Below are 23,922 nucleotides of genomic sequence, written 5' to 3'. Positions count from 1 at the left end.
GTCAGCCCCGTCTTAGATCACGAACCCATGCAGGTGGGTAGAGCTCGGCTTTCCCGGGAGGAGAGAGAGAGACGAAGATCAAAAGGACTATGCCTCTACTGCGGCGGAGCTGGACATTACCTGAACACCTGTCCCGTAAAAGACCGGGCCCGGCAGTAAGTATGAGGCTACTGTCGGGCGGGATCTCCATGGATAAGACCTCATCTTCAACTCTCCTCCCAGTAAGATTGCTATGGGCAACCCGGTCCCACCATTGCCAAGCACTACTGGACTCGGGGCCTGAAGGTAATTTTATGGACTTAGCCTTGGCAAAGTAGTCCTGTTCAAAAATCCTGGAGATGCGGAGTCTTTCCTTCGGGATCTTGAGGCTCATTCCCAGAATGACTGACTTCATTCGTCTCATTGAACTTGAGAGGTATAAAACAAATTGAGTTGATCGCGATACTGTTGTTATTTGTGGCATGAAAGGCTTATACATTTATTGAAGCGAGCTACCTGTCTCCTCAGGCCGATTAGCTTCATTTTGGCCATCTTTTTTTAATTTTTTTTATAATGATATCGGCCAATGTACTAGCCTATTTTATTTCACACCATTAACGGCTGGGACTCTGCTTGACTCAAATGATTATTTTTGCATGAAAAATTATTTAATATTAGGCTTTCATTCATGTAATCCTAGTGAGAAACTTAGCAGACTGTATCTGTATTTTGTTATGTTTTGGCCTATGATTGTTACGCGTGTGTGAGTGTGTGTGTGTGTGTATGCGCTGCACGCTGTGCTGTTTAAATCTGACTATTAATTAATTAGAGAATCTACTCGGGTTAACCACAGATTCAAATCTTTGTTGGACTGGATTTTGGTCACCCACTCTAACAGAATTACTGAATCTGGTGTTCTAACCGATTGCTTTAGTGATCATTCCATGGTCTTCTGTGTATGGAAAATTAGATTACCTCGCCTACCACCCAAGGTGATCAGGGTAAGACAGAGTAAACATTTTAACACCGATTTTTTTATCCAAGATTTATTAGATATAAATTGGAATATGTTTCATCTTATCCCTTTTGTTGAGGATGCTTGGAATTTTTCTATACGGAAGTTCTTAAAGTAATTGATAAACATGCCCCTTGGATATCAGTAAAGGTTAAGGGCCGACATTTACCATGGATTGATGCTGACTTAATACATATTTTTAAACAAAGAGATAAGGCATGGGAAAAGTACCACCTGTCAAAGGACTCAGTAGATTGGGCTGTATATAAACAATTAAGAAATACGTGTACGACTAAAACAAGAAATGCTAAATCGAATTATTATAAAAACTCTCTGTCTAATAACTTCAATAATCCAAAGAAGTTCTGGAAAAGTCTTAATTCTTTATTACACAATTCTACTAAAAGCATTGCTATCAAAATTAAAGTTAATAATGATGTTATCAGTGATCCTTCCGCGGTTGCCAATGCTTTCAACCGACACTTTTCCTCTATTTGTAGCTCACAATTTTCTAATTTCCCCTTCTCTAGTTTGGCAGATGAGCCTAACAGTTCCTTTTCATTTGCTACAATAAATCATACTGACGTTCAGCAGGCAATCTCTGAACTAAAGTCAGGTAATGGTAATGATCCTGATGGTCTGGAGATTAAGTTTATTAAGCTTGCGTCTCATGTACTGGCATTTCCTTTATCAGATTTATTATCTTTATCCACCTCAGTGGTTCCATTAATGTGGAAATCTTCCAGGGTTACACCAATACATAAGGGTGGCGATGCACTTGATCTCAACAACTACAGACCTATTTCTATCATCAGTAGCATAGCAAAAGTGTTTGAAAAACTAATATTTAAAAATTATTCAAATATATTAATAAATTCTCTATTTTGTCGCCAAATCAATCTGGTTTCAGACCAAACTTCTCTACAACTACTGCTCTTCTAAAATTTTCCAATGATGTTTCATCTTCTCTAGACAATAACATGTCAACTGGTGCAATATTTATAGATCTCACTAAGGCCTTTGATATGGTCGATCACTATTTGCTTCTTGATAAGTTATATGCGATAGGCCTTTCTAAACACTCTCTTCTTTGGTTTAATTCTTTTCTCCACTGTAGACGTCAGTGTGTCTATGTAATGGTTGTGTATCACAGTCCTTAATAATGGAGAAAGGTATCCCTCAAGGCTCTTCCATAGGGCCTCTTCTATTTTCTTTATTTATTAATGATCTTCCTCTAATTTGCTCAGACTGTTGTATCCATCTATATGCAGATGACACAGTGATTTACACATCTAATGTGTCTGTCTCTAAGATTCAATCCTCATTGCAATCTAACTTTAATGCTACTCAACTTTGGTTCCAATCCAACCATCTTCTATTGAATAAGAAAAAGTCATATAGTATATTGTTCCCCACCAGATCAGCTACACGGAAGCAAGATAATAATCTTTCACTCAAATTCTTAGACGATACTCAACTTGTACAAGTTGATGAACTTAAATATCTGGGCCTTTGGCTTGACTCACAACTCTCATTTAGGTGTCATATCAATTCTGTTGTAAAAAAAGATTAATTGTAATTTACAAATATTATATCGTTCTATTAACTGTTTTACTCAACTGATTAGGTTAAGAATTGTATCACAGTTAATATTTCCCATACTAGACTATGCAGATGTTGTCTATCAAAACGCATCAGAAGCAAACCTGAAAGCATTAAATGTTGCTTTCAATAATACATGTAGATTTGCGCTGAGATGTCCATTTACCACTCACCACTGTGTAATGTATGACTCACTGAACTTATTATCACCAAAAGCCAGAAGACAGTATCACTGGTATCAGGTCATTTTTAAATGTATGCATTATGATTATCCTTCTTACCTGAAGGAATACTTAATTCCATATAGACCCAGCTATAGATTGAGACACACTGAATATCTCTCCTTCACTGTGCCAAACATCTTTAAAGAGAGTGGTAGATGTGCCTTTAAATTTAAAGCCCCCTCAGAATGGAATAGTGTGCCTGGGTCTCTAAGATCTGTCACTTCCTTGCGTTCCTTCAAAATATCTCTTTTTGTTTACTTGCAAGCTCTTTAAATGTTTTCCTCATGTTTGACTGGATTTTTGTTTTCTATACCTAATATATGGGATACTTTTTGTCCTTCTTATTTATGTGTATATATGCGAGAATGGGTGTAGGTGTGAGAATGCATAAATACATATGTGTATGTAATGGCTAAATGTTGTCATGCATCTTAATACTACAATGTGTTTTATACATGGATTTGTTTCCAATAATGATTCGGTGGGCTGGGTGGGGCTGGTGAGGCGGGATGGGGGAGAGCTCTTGTGAGTGTGAATGTAAATGTGCTGTATTATCTTTGTCTATGTCTTGAGGACCCCCTCGAAAACTAGATGTTTCATCTCAAGGGGTTATCCTCAACAATAAAATGTCAAATATCAATAATATATATGGCAAGCAAGAGATATTTTCAGGCAAGATATAATACCTATGGCAAAAGATGTTTTTCCTAATGATCATTTTATTTTTTCCCTTTGCACTCTGCTGTAACAGTATGAAAAAGGACAACATGTACTGCACATTTGTGGTCTGTTCTCCCGATTTAATTTATGATATTGACATATTAATAATTCACTGGAATGCATGAAGCATCTCTCGTTTTTCTCCTCAAATCTTCACATCTCTTACCAGATTTTGTTTTCACAGTTACATACAATTTATTATCTGTCAAAATGACGGCAATCACTTTGAAATAGTATCACGCAATGCTAACGTTAATTAACATTTTTGATTAACACAATGTATGTTATATAATACAGATATATATTACTACAGTGAAGTGATATTTAAACCGTCCGTTATTGCTGTGGAAAGAAACACACTTTTTGGGTTATTCATGGTCTGTTGAAAGTATCTTGTTGATGCTTTTACACTTTTAAATGTCATTTTAATGTTCGATGGTTGAAGGGTGAGTAGAATCACATTGTACCCAGTTTTTTTTTTAAACGTATTGCGTTCATAGAGCGAGCCTTAACTGATTGTTACAGCTTAACGGAAGTTACACCCATAATGTGTATAATTTAGCCAATCATAGCAGTGGGCGTTTACATTGAAGTCTCACAGCAGACACGCCCCATCGTCTTGATTAGAATCAAACAACAATACAAGTCAAATATTTTTGTACAAAAAAAGCTCTTTTTATTAACATGAATATTTCTCAAATTCAGTTGTGGAGGGCCACAGCCAAACTCTGCAGGGATAAATTTGAAAAACTCAGATTTAGAGTATTTGTACAATAAAAGCTCTAAACGATTGTAAATATGTATCATAACCATTCATGATGCTGTACCGTGTACATAGATGGTAAATTACAAAAATTACAACAACAAAAAAGTACAAAAGCACTTTTTACGGTTATATATTTAAAACATTTTCTGGTATGTTTTTTTATGTGAGCTTTGGTGTGCATAGTAGTTCTGAATTATATCTTTAGACTTTTTTTCAAAGGACACCTAAACGTACGTCGAAAAAGTGTATTGTGTAAAAACACTGACTTAACAAACTGAATAAACTAGAAATACCTAGAATCATTAGTGTATCAGTAGTGATACACCAGGGGCTGGAATAAGCTCTCAGATTTAATCAGATGTACCCCAAACAGCAGCCATATTCAAGACCAGATTCCCAAAGGAAGGGAAAAAAAGAGGAAAAAAGTGCACATATTGATTGACGGTTGTATGTTGCGAATAATTTGTGTTATGTACTGTTGTATACATGCTGCTCTTAACTAATTGCCCCTTGTGGGATCAATAAAGTTGATTGAATTGAATTGAACATACCTTTACCTGTGCATTCTTAAAAAAATTAAAAATCCACTAAAATATTCATAATTCCACTAAGTTTATCCTTTTGTTTTCATTTCCATTTCCATTGTGCAACTTAGTCAATCTCCAATAATGCCAGTGGTTCCTTAAACTGCAACCAAAAAGACTAACACACACACTGACACACAGCTTTTCCAAGGTTGGATTTGGCCAGGCTCTAACTATAAACAGGAGAGTCCTCTCAAAACATCAAGATAATGCGTTCTTTCTTTCAAGGAGAGGACACTTTAAAATAACGCAGTAAAGTAAAGCAAATAGTCCCTTAAACTATAGACTTCAATGACCCCTGTGACCATTGCTGTCAGAGTACCCTAGAAAAACAGATGAATGTATTGACACATGTTGAAGACATTTCTCAAACACAAAACAAGTCTATATTTATATTTCTGGAAACCGGGCTAAATGAGCAAGCAATGTTACTGCAGATATCAAATACAGACATTAGAGAATACATGAAAAGAACATTTCAGTAATCAAACTGGTAACTTCTATAACAAAGTAAAATCTCACAAGCCTAGAGAAGTCATTCAACTTATGATATTTAGAAGGAAAAATATTGATTAATACCTTAATTATAATCACTTATAACATATACATTGAAGCAGCAGTTTATTCCAAAATCCACACCCTTCATCAGCAAGACAGAATTGTATCTAATATTTTGATACCAAGGTATTAAACTGAATCAAATACATGAGAGATGCATCCAAAGAATTGAATTTAGAGTCAGTCTTCCACAATCACTCAATATTGGAAGCTATAGCATAGGAGATGGTCAGGCATTCATATGTAAACGACAATTTTTTTTAAAAGCCTCAGAAAATCATATTTGCCGCACATTTATCTGTGGCGTGACCGTAGCTTTGATCTCACACAGATACGCATTTTCTGGTGACATTTTAAATTGCCGAGCCATTTAAAACTCTTTCCACACAAGGAACACAAATAGGGTCTCACATCTGCATGACTTTTGAGGTGTATCTGTAAGTGTGATGGCAAAAGAAACCTTTTATTACACTGTTCACAATTTAATGACCTTCCTTCAGAGTGAATACACAGGTGATTTTTGAAATTGCTCCTTTTTCTAAACCACTTGCCACACTCAGAACACATCAGTTTCTTTCCAGAATGAATTAGTGAATGACGTTTCAGATCTTTTTGATATGAGAAACTCCTCTTGCACTGAAGACATCTAAAAGGCTTCTCTCCAGTGTGAACTCTCAAGTGAACTTCAAGGTTTCCTTTAAATGTGAAACTTTTTCCACACTGAGGGCAGATGAAAGGCTTCTCTCCAGTGTGAATTCTCATGTGACTCTTAAGGTTGCCTTTAAATCTGCAACTCTTTCCACAGTGCTGGCAAGTGAAAGGCTGCTCTCCTGTGTGAATTATTGCATGCCTCTTAAGGTTTTTTCTGTCTGGGAAACTCTTTCCACACTGATGACATTTAAAACAGTTCTCTTTTGAATGAATCTTTAGGTGGTAATCAAGGGATTCTTTGCGTGTGAAAGATTTTCCACACTGAACACATTTGAATGGTTTCTCTCCAGTGTGAACTCTCATGTGAGTCTTAAGATTTCCTTTTAGTGAGAAGCTCTTCCCACACAGTTTGCAGGTGTATGGGTTCTCTCCAGTGTGACTTCTCATATGGGCTTTAAATGTTGCTTTATATTTGAAACTCTTTCCGCACTGAGAGCATATGTAAGGCTTCTCTCCAGTGTGAATTCTCATGTGAGTCTTAAAACTTTCTTTAAATCTGAAAGTCTTTCCACAGTAGTGACATGTGTAAGGCGTCTCTCCAGTGTGAATTCTCATGTGAACCTTAAGGCCTACTTTTAATCTAAATCTCTTTTCACAATGTTGGCATTTGAAAGTCTTCTCTTCAGAGTGAATTATTACATGCTTGTTAAGATGTGTTATGTCTGAGAAACTCCTTCCACACTCATGACATATAAAACAGTCCACTCTTGAGTGAACTCTCATGTGGGAACTAAGGTTTTTCTTGCGTCTGAAACTTTTTCCACACTGATCACATGTGAACGGCTTTAATCCAGTGTGACTGTTTATATGATAGGTAAGGCTTACGCTCCACTTAAAGCTCTTTCCACACAGTTTGCAGATGTAAGGCTTTTCTTCAGTATGAATTCGCATGTGCCTGGTAAGGGTTGATTTTTGAGCAAAACTTTTTCCACACTGTTGGCAGGTAAAAGGCTTCTCTCCAGTATGAACTCTCATGTGGCTTTTAAGGGGTGCGTTTTTAGGGAAATCTTTTCCACAAAATTTGCAGGTATAAGGCTTCTCTCCTTTGTGAATTCTGATGTGGACTTTAAGGTCTTCCTGTTGATTGAAACTCTTATCACACCTAAAGCATGTGAAACAACTGTTAGGGTCAGTCTTTGGCTCTCTTTTTTGTGTAGAAGTATTTTCGGTCTGCTTGGAATTTCCGGCAGTCATGAAATCATGTTTCTCATACTGATCTTTCTCTTTCATTTCATTCAGTACTTCACTCTCCTCTTTCAGTGGAATCAGGCCTAAGGTGAAAAGAGAAACAAAAACCTCAGTTTAATGGCACAAAGCAACCGATATTAAAACACTTTTCAGATCTGCCATTTATGCCTAAAATATTAGAAGTGTCCTCTCAATTTGTCAAGAATTTCAGTTAGAATGTAAGCCTCACAGCACAGACAATTTGCTTATTAAAGTTAAAAATGACCTGCTTTTTGCATTTGTCACATCGACATCATTCTTCTCTTGCTATTAGACCTTTAGACACCATAGACCATGACTTGCACACAGGAATTTCTGTTGTGTTGAATTTTTGCTGTAAGTCCTTATAGTGTTACAGTGTTTAAATCTTTGTGTACATTTACTGTAACACCGGCTTGTGTTAAACTGTGGCCCAAGCGGTGTAATTGTCTAATGTTGCACTTCCGAACTCCTGTTTAGTGTTAATTTTAGATACGGGAACTTGAAGTAATTGAATCAATTCGGCCCACATTTGACGACCAAATCAGTTTGAAAAAATAGCGGCTCTCTCGTTGGAAAGTCGACCTTAAAAGCAAACGAAAAACATGGTAAGAGTCGATTTGTTTTTGTTGATATTTTTTATTAATAACTGGTTTAACATCAACTTTGAGCTCATGTGTCTGTGAGCAATACAGAGTATACAAATTAATCATTCCAGTATTAGTCACATTAAAAGCCGCAATTTGTAATTTCCATTTAATTGCATGCTGTCCTTGTAACACTTTGCTTATAAAAGAACATAAGATTTATTATGAACTCAGAATAACAAGCCAACATACGAAACAGTGTGCTAGTGCACAGACAACAACCGACAATGAACTGGGGGACCAAAATAACTTAAGTAGTGGTACAAAAAAGGTTAAAAAGGAGACACAGCAAAACTAAGGGGACTAATCATATCAGTAACCATGACATATCAGGGCTCTAGAGTGCGACCAAATTTTGTAAGGGTGCGACTAAAATTTTTCCTAGGTCGCACCGGTGCACCTAACGTCCTCGCATCCACTGACTGCCTCTCCACGAACTAAGTGTTTGTTCTCCTTTGACGGAACTCACACTCTTCTCTCACGCTTAATGAGTGATGACGGAGGACAGAATTAAACATTCAAACGTAGCCTGGTTACACTTAAGGTCTGTGATATTAGTCTGATTTTATTTTAGATTTCGGCTTCCAAAGATTATAAAAAATAATATATTGAGGTAAAACCATTAAAAACTATAGCCGCATTCTATCTAGTGCAACTTCTTCCCTTCGCAGCATTACACTGTCATTTCTCCCTAAAACTCAAACCTAACGACAGAATCAGCACGATCGGTGATTGTTGTAAAATGCAGTCTAGCTACTATTGCTAACTTGCGAGACGCGTTAAATAATTGAAAGAGCTATTAAAAGCACAAAATCTGCGCAAGAGATGTTGTTCGCAAGGCGGCACGCGCTCCGAAACCGAAACCAAGACAAGCAAATTATAGCCTACTTTGGGTTTAATGTGCGTGTCTAAACGATCAAATGTACACAAAAGTATGTCAAAATGACCGGCTTGGAGATTCACTAAAAACAGTTTATGTCTTAAATGGACGTAGTTATGGAAATAGTTGGGAGAATATGGTGCATCAGATCAATAGCAGATCTGCACTCGGTCTTAAAGGGGCCGCAGTCTAATAAACATGCGGACGATTGCGCCATTACTGCGAATCAAACAACAAGAGAAAAATCACTACAAAGCTCTTGAAAGAATAACTTCAGCTTTATTAAGCATTAATCTATTTATGAAAAATTATGCAGTGTTTATATATATATATATATATAAAAAAACAAAAAGAACCGATAAGAATACAGTTAAAGTACCGGATCGATAAGCAGTATCGGTAAGAGTAGGAATACCGTTAAAACCCTTTACTCCCCCCCCGGTCAATGCTCCGACAACAGCCCAGACATGAAGCTACTTCAGCCACCATTCTCCCCAGTCCCTGGTAAGATGCCAAGCCCCTGGTCCTTCGTCGGAGATGGCATCCGACTCAGAGACGGAGGTAGAGCCTATACCGCGCCTGAGCTAGAGACTCAAAATAGTTAGTTTGGCAGCTCAGTGAAGCACGTAAAAAAAAAAAAAATGTATTTACCTACACCTTATTCTTGTTTAAAATCATTTACATAATATGAATGTATATAGAGCGTGATAAAAAGGTGACCTTGAAATTGTGGTGTTAAAGGTGACGCGAGCCGAGAAAAATTTTCAGTGCACCCAAATTTTGTGCTGGTGCACCTAAATAAAAAAGTTAGGCGCACCAGTGCAACCAAGGCAAAAAGTTAGTCTGGAGCCCTGCATATAGTAGGTGGCGGAAACATGTGACTGAATGAAAACAAATCAAAATGAGCATGACTGTGACAGTACTTCCCCTTCCGACAAGGCGCTACCTCACACCGTAACGGAATAACTGAGGGAGGGCTGGAGGGGGCTCTAGAGGTGGACGACGTGATGGTGAAAGGAAGGTGAGAGGCAGAAGAGGAAGGATGATGGCAGGATGAGGCGAAGGGATGATGATGGGAGGATGACGACAAGACCCCGGCCGCAATGATGAAATGTCCCAGGTGGCATAGACCCAGAGCTTGCCAGTGGTGTCAGCCTACGGTGGAGACAAAGGAGGGAGTAGCCATGATGGTATGGAGGCTGCCGACAACAGGCGAAGACAAGCTGATGGAATCTAGCAATATTGCTGGCACTGGAGACCCAGGCGATGCCACGGCAATGAACATCGAAGGCGGAGCCAGATTGCCCGAGGACTGAGACGATGCTGGTGTGATAGAGGACTGAGGTGTACCCGAAGGGAAGGAGGAGGCCGCTGCAGCCATAGGGGTGGAGGAACGGAGCGTTGCAGAAGATCCGCAAAGCTGGGACGAAGGTGGTGTGACGACTGACCAAGGGGGAGTTGGTGAAGCCGACAGGTCGACGGGCCGAGATGGAGCGAGGTGATCATAGGCTGGTGGTGGAGCAACAAGATCAACTCACTCAGGCTGTGATGGTGGTTGCATGACCTGCGGCTCGATTTCACAGCATGGCATTCCCGGAGATGGTGAAGGCCTGTAAACCTCCAGCAGAGGCAGGTCTGGAGTACTGGCTGAGAAAGGCGATGACAGAGGTAGATGGAGACTTGACAGGGTTTAAGGTACCACACAGTCCATGCAGGTCTCTATGCTGTTTAGCAACAGTTATGAACGTTGAAACAGGGTGGGATAAGGTGGGAGACGATACCTCCGTGCTGAAGTCAATCAGCCAGTCTTTCAGTCTCTATTTCCACCAGAATACCCTCGGCTCACACTCCAGGTCAGACTCACTGGGGGGGATCCTCGTCCGGGGCGAGGGTTTGCGCTGGCCAATTGTCCTCGGGCTCTGGCTGACTCGTCGTGGTGGGTGGAAGCTCTCCATCTGCCGAGGGCTCACACAAGTTTCTCTGCTGTTGAAGGTGGTGATTCAAGCTCTGGGTCTGGCTGTGTTCTGGACCGTGGTGCAACGCTCTCCAGACCCCGGATGATCGCCTCTCTCCAGCTCAGTCCAGTGGTGTCAGGGAGGTTCACGGGGTAATGGAATTTAGCCCTGATCCAGAACAGTGACTTCAGGGTCTTGTCGTCGAAGGGGCAGGGGATGGCGAGACAGAAAATGTTTGTGGAGAAGGTTAAAAAAAATCTTTGCTCTGACGAGCTATCACAGCCAGTTAGGTTGCATAAGCCATCTTGGTCGGATGTTCTGTAACGCTTTGAACCTCATAAAAGAACATAAGATTTATTATGAACTCAGAATAACAAGTCAACATACGAAACAGCGTGCTAGTGCACAGACAAAAACCGACAATGAACTTAGGGACCAAAGGAACTTAAGTAGTGGTACAAACAAGGTTAATAAGGAGTACTAAGAGGACTAATCATATCAGTAACCATGACAACTAATAAGTGGTGGGAAACTAGACAAAGGAAACACATGTGACTGTATGAAAACAAAACAAACTGAACATGACTGTGACAGTCTTATTTTTTACATGTATATGCAAACTAAAAACAAAGCATTTTGTTTTGAGTAAAAACATAAAAAATGTTCCAGCATCATATGTATGACCCTCGTGTGCGTCTTGTGTCATAATAACAGAACCACATTATTTATTGTACATGAATCGTGGTGAGCTGTTCTTTCTATCTTAATTGTATTATTATTATTTTACAGGATTTACAATTTGTTCAGTGTTTATTTTACATACAGGAACTTGCGCGGCCTCAATTTGAGTCGTTGCCGGCGTGCATTTGAAGAAGAAGGTAATGGCGGCAGCAGCAGTTCGCTGCACAATTAATGCACAATAAAGGAAATGGTAGGTTATATCCCATTTTTTGTTTATATTGATAACTGAAATTATAAAATTAATCCAATTTACGTAAGGGAGTATTAGTGCAGTGTATGATTCCTGTCTCCACTGTAAAAGTTTCATAAATATCAAGTTCAACTCATAATTTTTTTTTTTATATATTAGTTTGCATTTCTTCACATGCATAAAAGCCTGGAAATTAACATTTTCAACATCTGTTTATTATTAACTTTTTTATTATCATATTGATTTAGAATACTGCAATTAGGCCATTGCTGACCACATTTTATTGATAGTATCTACGTTGTTCTGTGATTGATTCAACCATAGGAAGAACCCCATTAAAGTTATGTTGGACATCCAATTCCACAAATTTAATCTGTAATTGAATTGCAGAGCTCTGCAATGGGATTCTTACTAGTAACAACTGAATTAGAGAACTCTCTAATTGTACTTGTACTAGTAAGAATGCAGTTCTAGAGCTCTACAAGGGCAATTCTTACTAGTAAGAATTTCAATTGCAGAGCTCTCTATTCAGCACTACCTCATTATGATAATTACGCCTCAGTTTTTTTTTTTTTTTTTACAATTGTTTTTCTATTTACCAAGTTTTTTTGTTGTTGTTTTTTTAATGTCTTTTTTGTGTAGTCAATCTGAAATTTGGCATCTCTCCAGATCTTGCTATTTATTTAGCAGACGAGACTGGAACAGAAGTAAATAAAGATGTTTTTGCTGACAATCACTTAAGATTGTCAGAAGAGGAGAAATTGGTCCGAATATCTTGTGGTGTGGCCCCCAGCATTATCTGATGCACCAATTTGAGTTTATGGAGAGCCCTCCTAATGAGCTGATGATCTGAATCTTGAGAAGAAAATGGTTCCCCACAAAAACACACTGCAACAATATAGGCCAAAATGTTTTCGACCATTTCATATTGGTGGCAACACGTTCAAAAAGAGCAAAAAACTTGTCTACCTCTTGCTCTCGAAAAGGAGGAACGAATATTATGACTCGCGTCAAAATCAGGAGTATCTGTTACACCCCTTTGACAAGCTTTCAGCTCCATTTCTTTGAGGCGGCAAGCTTGTTCCATTTCAAGCCTTCTCAGTTCAAGTTCATGTCTCACGTCTCATCATCTCTTTCTCACGCTCCCATTCCTCCCTCTCCCTTGACAAAACTCTTTCGTGCTCTTTAGCTTGCAGCTCCATTTTCTTAATCTGCATCGCAAGATCCTCTGAGCTATCCTCAGCTGATTCAGGATAATCTGTACATTTTTCCTCTTCACCAAGGTCGCCCTGTATATGTAACAAATCAACAAGCAAAATCTGAAGTTCACTTTTAGATAAAATATTATGAAAACTGACCTTATAATGTGCAGCAATTTTCATCTATGTCATGTGATCTAGGTCATTCGGATCATTCAGATCATCCAGATCCTATAAAACACCCAGATACCGAACGAGCCCCCAAATATGTTACGGCCCATAACCAAATAATAGCTTGTTAGACTGAATAAAACAAATAATGGGTACGGACCGAACATATGAATAAGTCACAGGCACTTGATGCTATTTTCAAGATGCCAATCCACACCTTCATTTACTTCAATAACGAAAACAACTTAAACAACCAGAAAACAATTCACAGTAGTTCACACAAAATGTTTTACAAGAAACATATTAACTAATAAAGAAATTGAAAAATAACAGTAAACAGTAGGGCAAACTAGGGAAACAGAGAATGCTTGCAAGAATACCTGTTCTCACAAGCAGTTCTTACCTGGCTCTCAATAAACTAAATCAGGTGAGTCTTCCGGGCCTCTGCTTCCCTCACTATGCTGACTACATAACCAAAAACGTAAACTAATAAACAAATCCACTACCAGTTACTGATTAATGAAAAGAAAATGACAACAAAGAACAATAAATATATAAATATAAATATTTGGGGTGAACTAAAAAATACAATTATAAAATTATAAAATAATTTTTTTATTAAATAGTGGTTTACTGAACAAATTTTGTCTCTGTCTTTAAATGAATTCAGTTATAATTAAAAGTTTCTTAAGGATAAAAAAAGTATCTCTGCTAATGCTGTTCACTATATAGGGAGCCCTTACTTGCACATTACTATAATATTAGGTTAACAGTCCAAACTATTAGCCTAAATCCAGTTTCTATTTATTTTTAGATATAATAATCAACACTCAAATAACAAATTGTATGCAAACATGTAAACTGCACATGAGGCAGTTTTTGCATTAACTTCTAAATTGAATTATATGTTTTTACTCTAATTCGTTGTTGAAATATAATCATTTACACACTGGCTGTCATGCCAGATATTACACAAAATATCATGACAAATATTTTAAACATACATTAAATAATAAAGACATCACTAACAGGTTAGGTAAAATATAATGAAGACAGTGGGGGAAATAATTATTTGATCACCTGCTGATTTTGTAAGTTTGCCCACTTACAAAGAAATGAAAGGCCTTTTTATGGTAGGTTTACTTTAATGGATAGAGACAGAATATCAACCAAAAAAATCCAGAAAAAAACATTATATAAAGGTTATAAAATGATTTGCATTTCAGTAAGTGAAATAAGTATTTGATCCCCAAGCAAAACATGTCTTAGTACTTGGTGGAGAAACCCTTGTTGGCAAGCACAGAGGTAAGACGTTTCTTGTAGTTGGTCACCAGGTTTGCACACATCTCAAGAGGGATTTTGGTCCACTCCTCTTTACAGATTCTCTCAAAATCCTTAAGGTTTCTTGGCTGTCGCTTTGCAACTCGAAGTTTCAGCTCCCTCCACAGATTTTCTATTGGATTAAGGTCAGGAGACTGGCTAGGCCACTCCATGACCTTAATGTGCTTCTTCTTGAGCCACTCCTTTGTTGCCTTGGCGGTATGTTTTGGGTCATTGTCATGCTGGAAGACCCATCCACGACCCATCTTCAGTGTTCTGGCTGACGTTCTCGTCCAAGATTTTACGGTACATGGCCCCGTCCATCATCCCCTCATTGCGGTGAAGTCGTCCTGTACCCTTACCAGAGATACAGCCCAAAAGCATGATGTTTACACCTCCATGCTTGACCACAGGGATGGTGTTCATGGGGTCAGAGTCAGCATTTCTCTCCCTCTAAACTCCCCTGACGTTTGACAGCTCTTTGGTATTGCCCGTGGTGGTGGAGAGGTTGGAATGGAAGATACAGATTCTGTGGACAGGTGTCCACTGATATTAGGACATTAGGAGTACTTTCTTAAAGTGACAGGGCTAATCTGTGTTCCACATGGACACATAACCAATCTGTGGGAGGCAGAATTCTTGCTGGTTGGTAGGGGATCAAATACTTATTTCACTCAAATGCTAATCAATTACAACCTTTTTATAATGTGTTTTTCTGGCTTTTTTGGTTGATATTCTGTCTATGTCCATTAAAATAAAACTACCATAAAATTATAGACCCTTCATTTCTTTGTAAGTTATAATATAGTGCATATATATTTAACAACCTCAACAATGGGCTATGGCTGGGCATGTTCGGTACGCCATGAGACTATTGCGATACGAGCCGTTGGTGGTGTATCTCGTTTTTTCGGTTCGGTTTGAATACCGTTACACCCCTAAAAATATATAAAACATGTTTCCAAATCTCGCCCATTTCCACAATTACTTGTATAAAACATATTATTAAAAACTATTAACTAACTATTAATAAAATCTCACTGCACTTATTTTTTTCATTGGTTTAAAAGTTACAAAGTCAAGTGATTTATCATAATTCGCCTTTAATAAGCACTTCAAAGCCCCTTGAAAATACTACTCAAATAAATGACTGTAAATATTTGTATTTGATGTGCTAAAGGATTCTGTCATTATTAAGTTGTTTTTGTGTGTCCCTTTAAATTAGTGATCGACCGATATATCGGTCAGCCGATATTTGCGGGTTTGACGTGTATCGGCATTGGCCGATACGCGGCTGCTGCGTTCGCCGATAGTTTTTTCCCGGCATTATTTACAGACAGGCCTCCGCAGGCAGCTTTGTGTTGCTGGAGACGCTGCACGTGCAGCCCATGCACTGCCCCTCCCACACTAGCTGAGTTCTGGAAGCCTCTTCAAAACAACGGCAAGTTTTAAACTTTCAAAGCATCTTTTAACTGTTTGACTTAGCTGAAATATTGCCATACACTTTGAAAGTGGAAACACGTTGCTCTATATGTGTGTGCAACTATAGCTAAGCAAGTTTGAGGGTCCAAATGGAAAACGCGAATGCCGAATATATGCTTGTCATTGTATTTAGGGAGCTGCAAATAGCTAAGTTTGAGGCTATCCATATGCATACGGCAGCTGTTACAAACACTGGTCATAGGATTAAATAATGCCGACGTTGTGATTCCGTGATATTTGTGGGAGTTTTATTCAGCGAGGTGGTCGAACTCAGTCAGAACACTCCCTGAGGTAAAAGAATCGACGCGGTTGCGACACGCATGCGATGCAGCGCGCTCGTTTGTCCCGGCGCTCATATGCCGTGGTGAGATGAAAAGTTGAAAACATTTAAACTTTTCAGAATGCCGCAAGCGCACGCAGGTTATGTGACAAAAAAACAACTGACCTTTCCATGACAACATCGAAAGCTCGGCCGAACAGCTGATCAAAGCTGGACAGGGCAGGTTTTTATTTTTCATCTCCATAAATATATGTGACGTTAGTCGTAAAGGGCTTGAAATAAATTAATCCTTACTTCCTCGTCATCATGAGTACCCAGGTGAAAAAAGTGTACTTTAGTGCACTAAAAATACACTTAAGTACAAGAAAGTACATTTGTAGTACATTCATATTTTTTGTGCTAAAAACAACTGTAAAAATAATACACTATTAATACACTAATTAAAAGTATATTTTTACTTAAGTAGTACTTAAGTGTAATTAATAAAGTATACTAAATACCATTTATATTTTAAATGTATTTTTAGTGCATAAAAAAAATATATACTTTTGAAAAAATAGACAGAAGAGTTTTTTTAGTGTATTTCTTACAAGTACATTTTTAACGCATTAAAAATAGTTCATTGTTAGTGTACTTTTACATAGCTATCAAAGTACACTAGCAATGAACTATTTTTAATGTGTTAAAATGTACTTGTAAGTAATACACTAAAAAACTCTTCTGTCTATTTTTTCAAAAGTATATATTTTTTTAATGCACTAAAAATACATTTTTAAAAAATAAGGCTTTTAGTATACTTTATTAATTACACTTAATTACTATTTAAATTAAAACATACTTTTAATTAGTTTATTTATAATGTATTATTTTTACAGTTGTTTTTAGCACAAAAAATAAGAATGTACTACAAATTACTTTCTTGTAATTAAGTGTTTTTTTTAGTGCACTCAAGTACACTTTATTTTCACCTAGTGAAAATACTAAAGTAGTACTTAAGTGTAATTAAGAAAGTATACTAAATACCATTGATATTTTAAATGTATTTTTAGTGCATATAAATTTGTGTTTTGTTCATATAAGATACGTACAGTAATCTGTAGTTTAATCATTTTATTAAAGGGTTAGTTCACCCAAAAATCGAAAAGTTCTTTGTATTTAGTCACCCGCGTGTTGTTCTAAACCCTTAAGACTTCCATTAACCATCGCATCACAAAATATTATATTTATGATGGAATCTGAGCGCTGGATAAGTCTTCCATTGACTTCCAAGGGGCTTAAACTTGCTCGATCAGAAATCGTATTAAGACATTGTTTGAAATTGTCTAAGTGACTCCAGTGGCTCAACCATCCATTTATCAAGTGACGAGAATAGTTTTTTTGTGCCAAAAACAAACAAAAATAACGAATTTATTCCAATATCCATACTCGTGTTGTGCTTGAAAGTTGTTTACATAGTGTATCTGAGCGAGCTTCTGGGTTCTACGTCACCAGGCGTCACACACATGACCTGCGTTGGCCAATAGTGAGCCTGTGTGGTGACGTAGAACCCAGAAGCGCTGCGCAGATAGACTACGTAAACAACTTTCAAGCACAACGGATATTGGAATAAATTCGTTATTTTTGTTTGTTTTTGGCGCAGAAAAAGTATTCTCGATGGTTGAGCCACTGAAGTCACTTGGACTATTTTAAACAATGTCTATATGTTTTCTGATCGAGCAAGTTTAAGCCCCTTGGAAGTCAATGGAAGACTTATCCAGCGCTCAGATTACATCATAAATATAATATTTTGTTATGCAATTATAAATGGAAGCCATACGGGGTTAGAACAACACGCAGGTGAGTAAAAACTGAGATCATTTTGATTTTTGGGTGAACTCCTTTAATGCTTTTAGTTTAAGCTTGCCACTTGTGTTATTTTGTTTCCCAACAGTCTGTTTGGACTTTAATAATGTTTAAAAAAAATAAAGTGTTTTTTAAGAAAGAGATGCTTTTTGTTTGTACACATACCATTCCTCCTGTATCCTTTTAAACTATAGGTGTTTTCATTTACATGAATTACATTTACCGGTTATTTTTATCAAATGTATTACATCTAACTTTAAAATGATTATTGTATTAAACGCCTTCATCATTGGTGGACAATTTTACCATTTACATTTTAACAGTATAACTTCAGCATAAATGAGGCAGAAAATGCTACTGATAACACAGTAATAGTGTACTTGACAAAAAAAAAAACCATTAACATTTAAATGTTTTATAAAAGTACTTTTGACATAGTTAAAATACATTTTTACAATAAATTAGTTTCCATAAATATAATATGATTGTATATTCTTATATTTTAAAGAATTTAAAGGTGTATTTAAAAATGTTTTAAAGATGGGTTCTATTGCTCTAAGGGGGGAAAAAATTAAAGCTGAAATAATATTTTAAAATCATGTTTAAGTTCATCTTAAGTTTGTATAAAAATAGCACAGTTGATATATTCTTATATTTTAAATAATTTATAAGTGTATTTAAAAATGTATTAAAGATTTAATCTAAAGATAAAATTAAAGCTGAAATAGTATGTTAAAAGCATATTTAAGTTCATCTTCAGTGTGTCTCAAAATAGCACAGTTGAGTACACTAAGATGATCTTAAGTTTATATTAAGAAGTACTAAAGAACAATTTTTAGTATATTAAGTACAAAATAAGTGCGTGAAAATAGAGCACTTTAAATACATTATGGAAGTGTATTAATTGCACTTAAATAAAATGTATTTTAGTGTACTTTTTTAATCTAGGAATACATTATAAGTATAATTTGTATATAATTACATATTATTATTATTATAATTTAAATAGTTTATTATTGTATTTAAAGATGGTTTCAATTATACTAAAACTGGTAACGAAATACATTTGTTGAAAATATGAAATAGTATATTAAAAATACACTTTAGTTTATCTTCAGTGTGTCTCAAAAAAGCACAATTGAGTACACTAAGATGATCTTAAGTTTATATTAAGCAGTACTAAAGGTAAGCTTTTAGTATATTAAGTGCAAAATAAGTGTGTCGAAAATAGAGCACTTTAAGTACATTATGGAAGTGTATTATGAAAATGTATTTTAGTGCACTTTTTTTAATCTAGGAATACATTCTAAGTATAATTTGTATATAATTTAATATTATTATTATTATAATTTAAATAGTTTATTATTGTATTTAAAGATGATTTCAATTATACTTAAAGTGGTAACAAAATACATTTAAAAAAAATATGAAATAGTATATTAAAAATACACTTAAATTCATCTTCAGTGTGTCTCAAAAAAGCACAATTGAGTACACTAAGATGATTTTAAGTTTATATTAAGCAGTACTAAAGATAAGCTTTTAGTATATTAAGTGCAAAATAAGTGTGTCGAAAATAGAGCACTTTCAGTACATTATGAAAGTGTATTATGGAAGTGTACTAAGTGCACTTAAATAAAATGTATTTTAGTGCACTTTTTTTCCACCTGGGTAGAGTGCAGTTCATAGTTGCATAGCAACGACAGACGCCACGGGAGTGCAAGCGCTTGTAGAAAGGAGAAAGCGTCGCGGCTGTGCTTACCACACGTTTTTAGACGCGATATGTGAACAGTCCCTAATTCATAATAAACTGAGAATCTATTTGGTTTAAAATCGTTTTTGTTTTGTTTAAAATGGTGATCACAATTACATATATCAGACAACTACACAGAATAACATGTTCCAGTCTATTTATATAAAAAAAAATTGAATCATTAATTCAAACACGTTTAAAACGAATTAATTCAGTCTCATTCATAAATACCTTTTTAATTAATGGATGATTCACCGTTTTTTAATGAATCTCTTGAGTCTTCTTGAATAAATGATTAAATGGAAAAAATAATAATTCAATAAATGTTCCTTATTTTAAATTGAGACTTGTAACATTTGTTATCATCGTGTCATTTTTATGATGTAAATTGAGTGAGCAAAAGCAGTATCGGCTCCAAATATCGGCCCGAGAAAATCGGCAGCCCGTATCGGTCATCGGCTAAGGCTGATGAAAAAAAATCGGTATCGGCATCGGCACTAAAAAAATCCATATCGGTCGATCCCTACTTTAAATGCAAATGAGCTGCTGCTCCCAGTCCCCTTTCTTCAAGAGCTCTATGGCAACAAAACAGGACAATCTCACACACTGAAAATGTCAGAAACTGTCAGCAGTGTTCAATTCGAACTGGAGTCGGACAATGATGCCTACCAGTGATGCGCGGGTTGATCCGAAATGAGCGGGTGCCTGCGGTCACCCGCGGTCACCCGCGGTTACGAGTCATCCACAAATATTTTTAATGATATTCGGGTCGCGGTCGGTCGGGTCGTTTGAAATAAAGATGCCAATTAAACCTTTGTAATTTATATAGTACTAGAGAGCATATGAGCGGAGTGGAGCGGTGAGAATCTCCGCTCATCGCTCACGGAACTGTCCACCCCTCCGCTCCCCCGCTCAAAGCTACATCAGGCCGCTCCGCTCAAATCGCCCCCCGCTCGCTCCAAAAAAGGAAAAAAAATCTACATGTAGCCTATATCACTGTAGCTTAGACCACAGCCTTACCTCCTAAAGAACTAATGAGCAACAACAACATTTTTCAAATAGAAATGTTTTATTTCAAATTAAAAATTAGGCCTATGTAAGAAGGAATATAGCCTACACAAAGTCCTGTAAAATTAAACGAATAAATGGGCCTAATAATATAAATAACAATTATATAAACAAAAATATAGCCTACATAAAAATTTTAAAAGTAAATTTACTATTAGGCCAGAATTTTGATAAGTTAACTTTTGCGCAACGCGCACGATTAAAATTGAAATGGGCGTATATCCATTGTACACACAAACTGTTGTAAAATATAACGAATAAATGGGCCTAATAATATAAATAAAATGTATATAAACAAAAATATAAAAAAATATACATAAACGTTTTATAAGAAACGTAAAAAAGTAAAAAAAAAAAAAAGTTTAAAAGTAGGCTAAATTAACTATTAGGCCAACATTCTTATAACTGAACTTTTGCGCAGCGCGCAGGATTAAAATTTAAATGGGCTTGTATCAATTGTTTGAATATTACGCTATATTTAATTTACACTTTGTTACAAGTTACCGTAGGCCTATTCAATTTGCTAACGTTTTGCTTTCTTCCCAGCGTGTTCACATAGCACACTGCATGTTTTCGAGAGATGTCTTTTTAGATTCCAAAATGAATCTTTACTGACTGAAACGATGTCTCCACATTCGTTTTCTTCTACCACATTATAGTTAGTTTTATATTATAGTACACCTGTATGACTTCTTATTTTCCTTTTTGAAGTAGCCTACTCTTTGAACTCCATTATTGAGCCGAGTTTTGACTGAAAATAGAATCCATCTTGCAGTCATCAACAGTAGACTGAGTCAGGCTTGACTGAGCATGCTTCAGAATCGTGGTGTGCGCGGAGCGGAATTGGAGCGGGAAATAGGGCGACGCTCCATCCTTTTAAAAATGCCGCTCTGCGCTCTTGTCCAAGATCCGCCCGCTCGCTCCCGCTCCACTCCGCTCACATGCAATTTTCTATGAAATACATAGGCCTACACTTTATTGGCTGAATAACTGGCGCGAAGATGACGCACGAGCTCAGTCTGCAGGTAGAGATGGAGGCGGCAAGAGAAAAGGTGAAGACTGGGGAGTGGAAGCTCCGCAAATACACAAACAGAAAGAGCAAAGTGTGGGAGACATTTGCCGAAATAATGAAAGATGATGACCAAAGTGCTGGCTTTGTCATGTGTACTTCTTGCTATGCATTTACTACTTTTAAAAAATGCGGGCCAGGAAGCGGGTCGGGTACAATATTTTCTTCTTTTTTTTTTTGCGGTCCGAGTTGCGGGCGGGTTAGTTGAAAACGTCGGTCGGGTGCGGATTGTTTATACATTGACCCGCGCATCACTGATGCCTACAGAGCCAGAGAATATATGCTGCATATATGCTGGAGATAGAACAGGTATAGTTTAGTTAAATTACGGCTATAACTTCTTGTCATCTTGGTTTTATCCACTATTAGTACAAGCCTGTTGTAACGGACCCTGTCCAAATGGGGGGTCAGGGGGTGCTTGGTAAACTGGTAAACTTTATGTCTGTAAAACAACTCCTATGAACTCCTATTGAGCAACAACTTCAACCACGGTGTCCTCAGTGGCTCAGATGCCGGGAGTCTATGGAGACTCTTATGTTTGTTGGTACATCCAACAACAGAACCTATTGTTTTTTGGCACAGACTTTGTAAATCTCCAGCTGCTACAGCAAATACACAGAAATGGCGACTGCTGAGGCTATGCTAATAGGGCAGATCGTCACCAGTCATGGGCGGGGCTTACGTAAGAGTAGGGGAAAATGTGAAACCACGCGTTTGGAGAGATTGTTAATTATTTATGGGGATTATAAAAAAGGTACTGGGTGGATTTTTATAATTACAGGCTGGTTGTTTACACACACTGTAGACACATCTGTTCAAACACCTTTTAAAAATAATTTTTGCATAATAGATTTGATTTTCCCTTTAAGATTTGAAAATCATCTTGTGTGTCTATTGTGTTGATATTGTGTTTAATGAGAAACTTAAAGGATTAATGATTAGCTCTTTGGCTACTTCAGTATAATTATTCTTGTTTTCTGAATGACATGTCATAATAATGATGACCAACTTGGAAGTTTGATTTTCTCAGGTGCACTTGAAGGCAGCATAAGTATTTGTCTGATCATCTCACATGTCTTTCCACATAAGGCGACTCGCTCCATGTCAAATACAACCATTTTAATTAGGACACTGATGACACTCTTCAAAAATATAATTCATTTCTGTAGAGTTTTGAGAATGAAACAAACCTGTTTGTTCCTCAGTATCTTCTTGTTTCACTGTGAATGTTTCTTCAATCTTGAAGTCTTCACTCTCCTCTTTAATAAATGCCATCTTTATAACAGTAAGTAACGTGGATCTCAGTTGCTTCACCAGGAGTTTTCGGTGTTTGGACACTGTAACAAAAAAAGAACAAAAAGTAAAATAATTCCAAGCTAAATCTCATTCAGCTCCCTAGTTAGTGAGATGTGAGTTAGAGAGTGATGATAGTCATAAACAACCTGATTAGCCAAGCCCTCTTTAAAAACTCTTCAATAGATCCTCTTTCATAAAAACACTTGCAATTGGTTTGTAAAAGTTGTCATTACATGTTTGTGTTCTTGTTGCATGTTCACAGTTTTGACCAATAGGTAATCATGCGATTCAATTGAATCATTCTGCGAAGTGGTTGGTTCAACTGTTCCTAAAAGTTCAGATATAGGGGACGAACTGAGACTTGATGAGACGCAAATACAGAACATTAATTTTAGATAAAGCATGAAAGTTAGCTTTTCTGAAAAAGATGTATTTTTTATTTTAATAGACAAATATTACCACCAAACGTGGCCTTTATTGTTCATCTTTGTTTGATTATGGAGAAATACTATATACATAAACAAAAATGGGATAAAGGAAAACCCAACTTCATCCACTTTATTTCAGATAGATATGAAAAATTATATTGAGTTACTACTTGGGTTGAAAAATAGTAAAGCAAAACGCATTAGGTCTCTATGTGAAGCTTTTATGCTATTTAAAT

The 23,922-nt window shown here is 36.8% G+C and overlaps 1 protein-coding gene and 1 long non-coding RNA gene across 2 annotated transcripts in view; one reads left to right on the top strand and one right to left on the bottom strand.

The window, feature by feature from the left end:
• Positions 1–4,758: 4,758 nt before the first annotated feature.
• LOC309497657 (uncharacterized protein) overlaps positions 4,759–23,922 on the bottom strand; it is a 105,078-nt gene continuing 85,914 nt past the window's right edge. The window contains exon 4 of the mRNA XM_082167956.1: positions 4,759–5,919. The gene's annotated coding sequence lies outside the window, so the exon portion shown is untranslated. The remainder of the gene's footprint in view (positions 5,920–23,922) is intronic.
• Positions 9,656–14,541, top strand: LOC309497722. The gene is made up of 2 exons (XR_014205682.1): positions 9,656–11,044; positions 11,076–14,541. It is a non-coding gene; the product is annotated as an uncharacterized lncRNA (long non-coding RNA).

Source organism: Leuciscus leuciscus, assembly GCF_965113295.1.
Source record: "Leuciscus leuciscus genome assembly, chromosome: 4".
NCBI lineage: Eukaryota > Metazoa > Chordata > Actinopteri > Cypriniformes > Leuciscidae > Leuciscus > Leuciscus leuciscus.
Note: the sequence above shows the minus strand (reverse complement) of the source record. Positions and strands in the feature narration are given on the sequence as shown.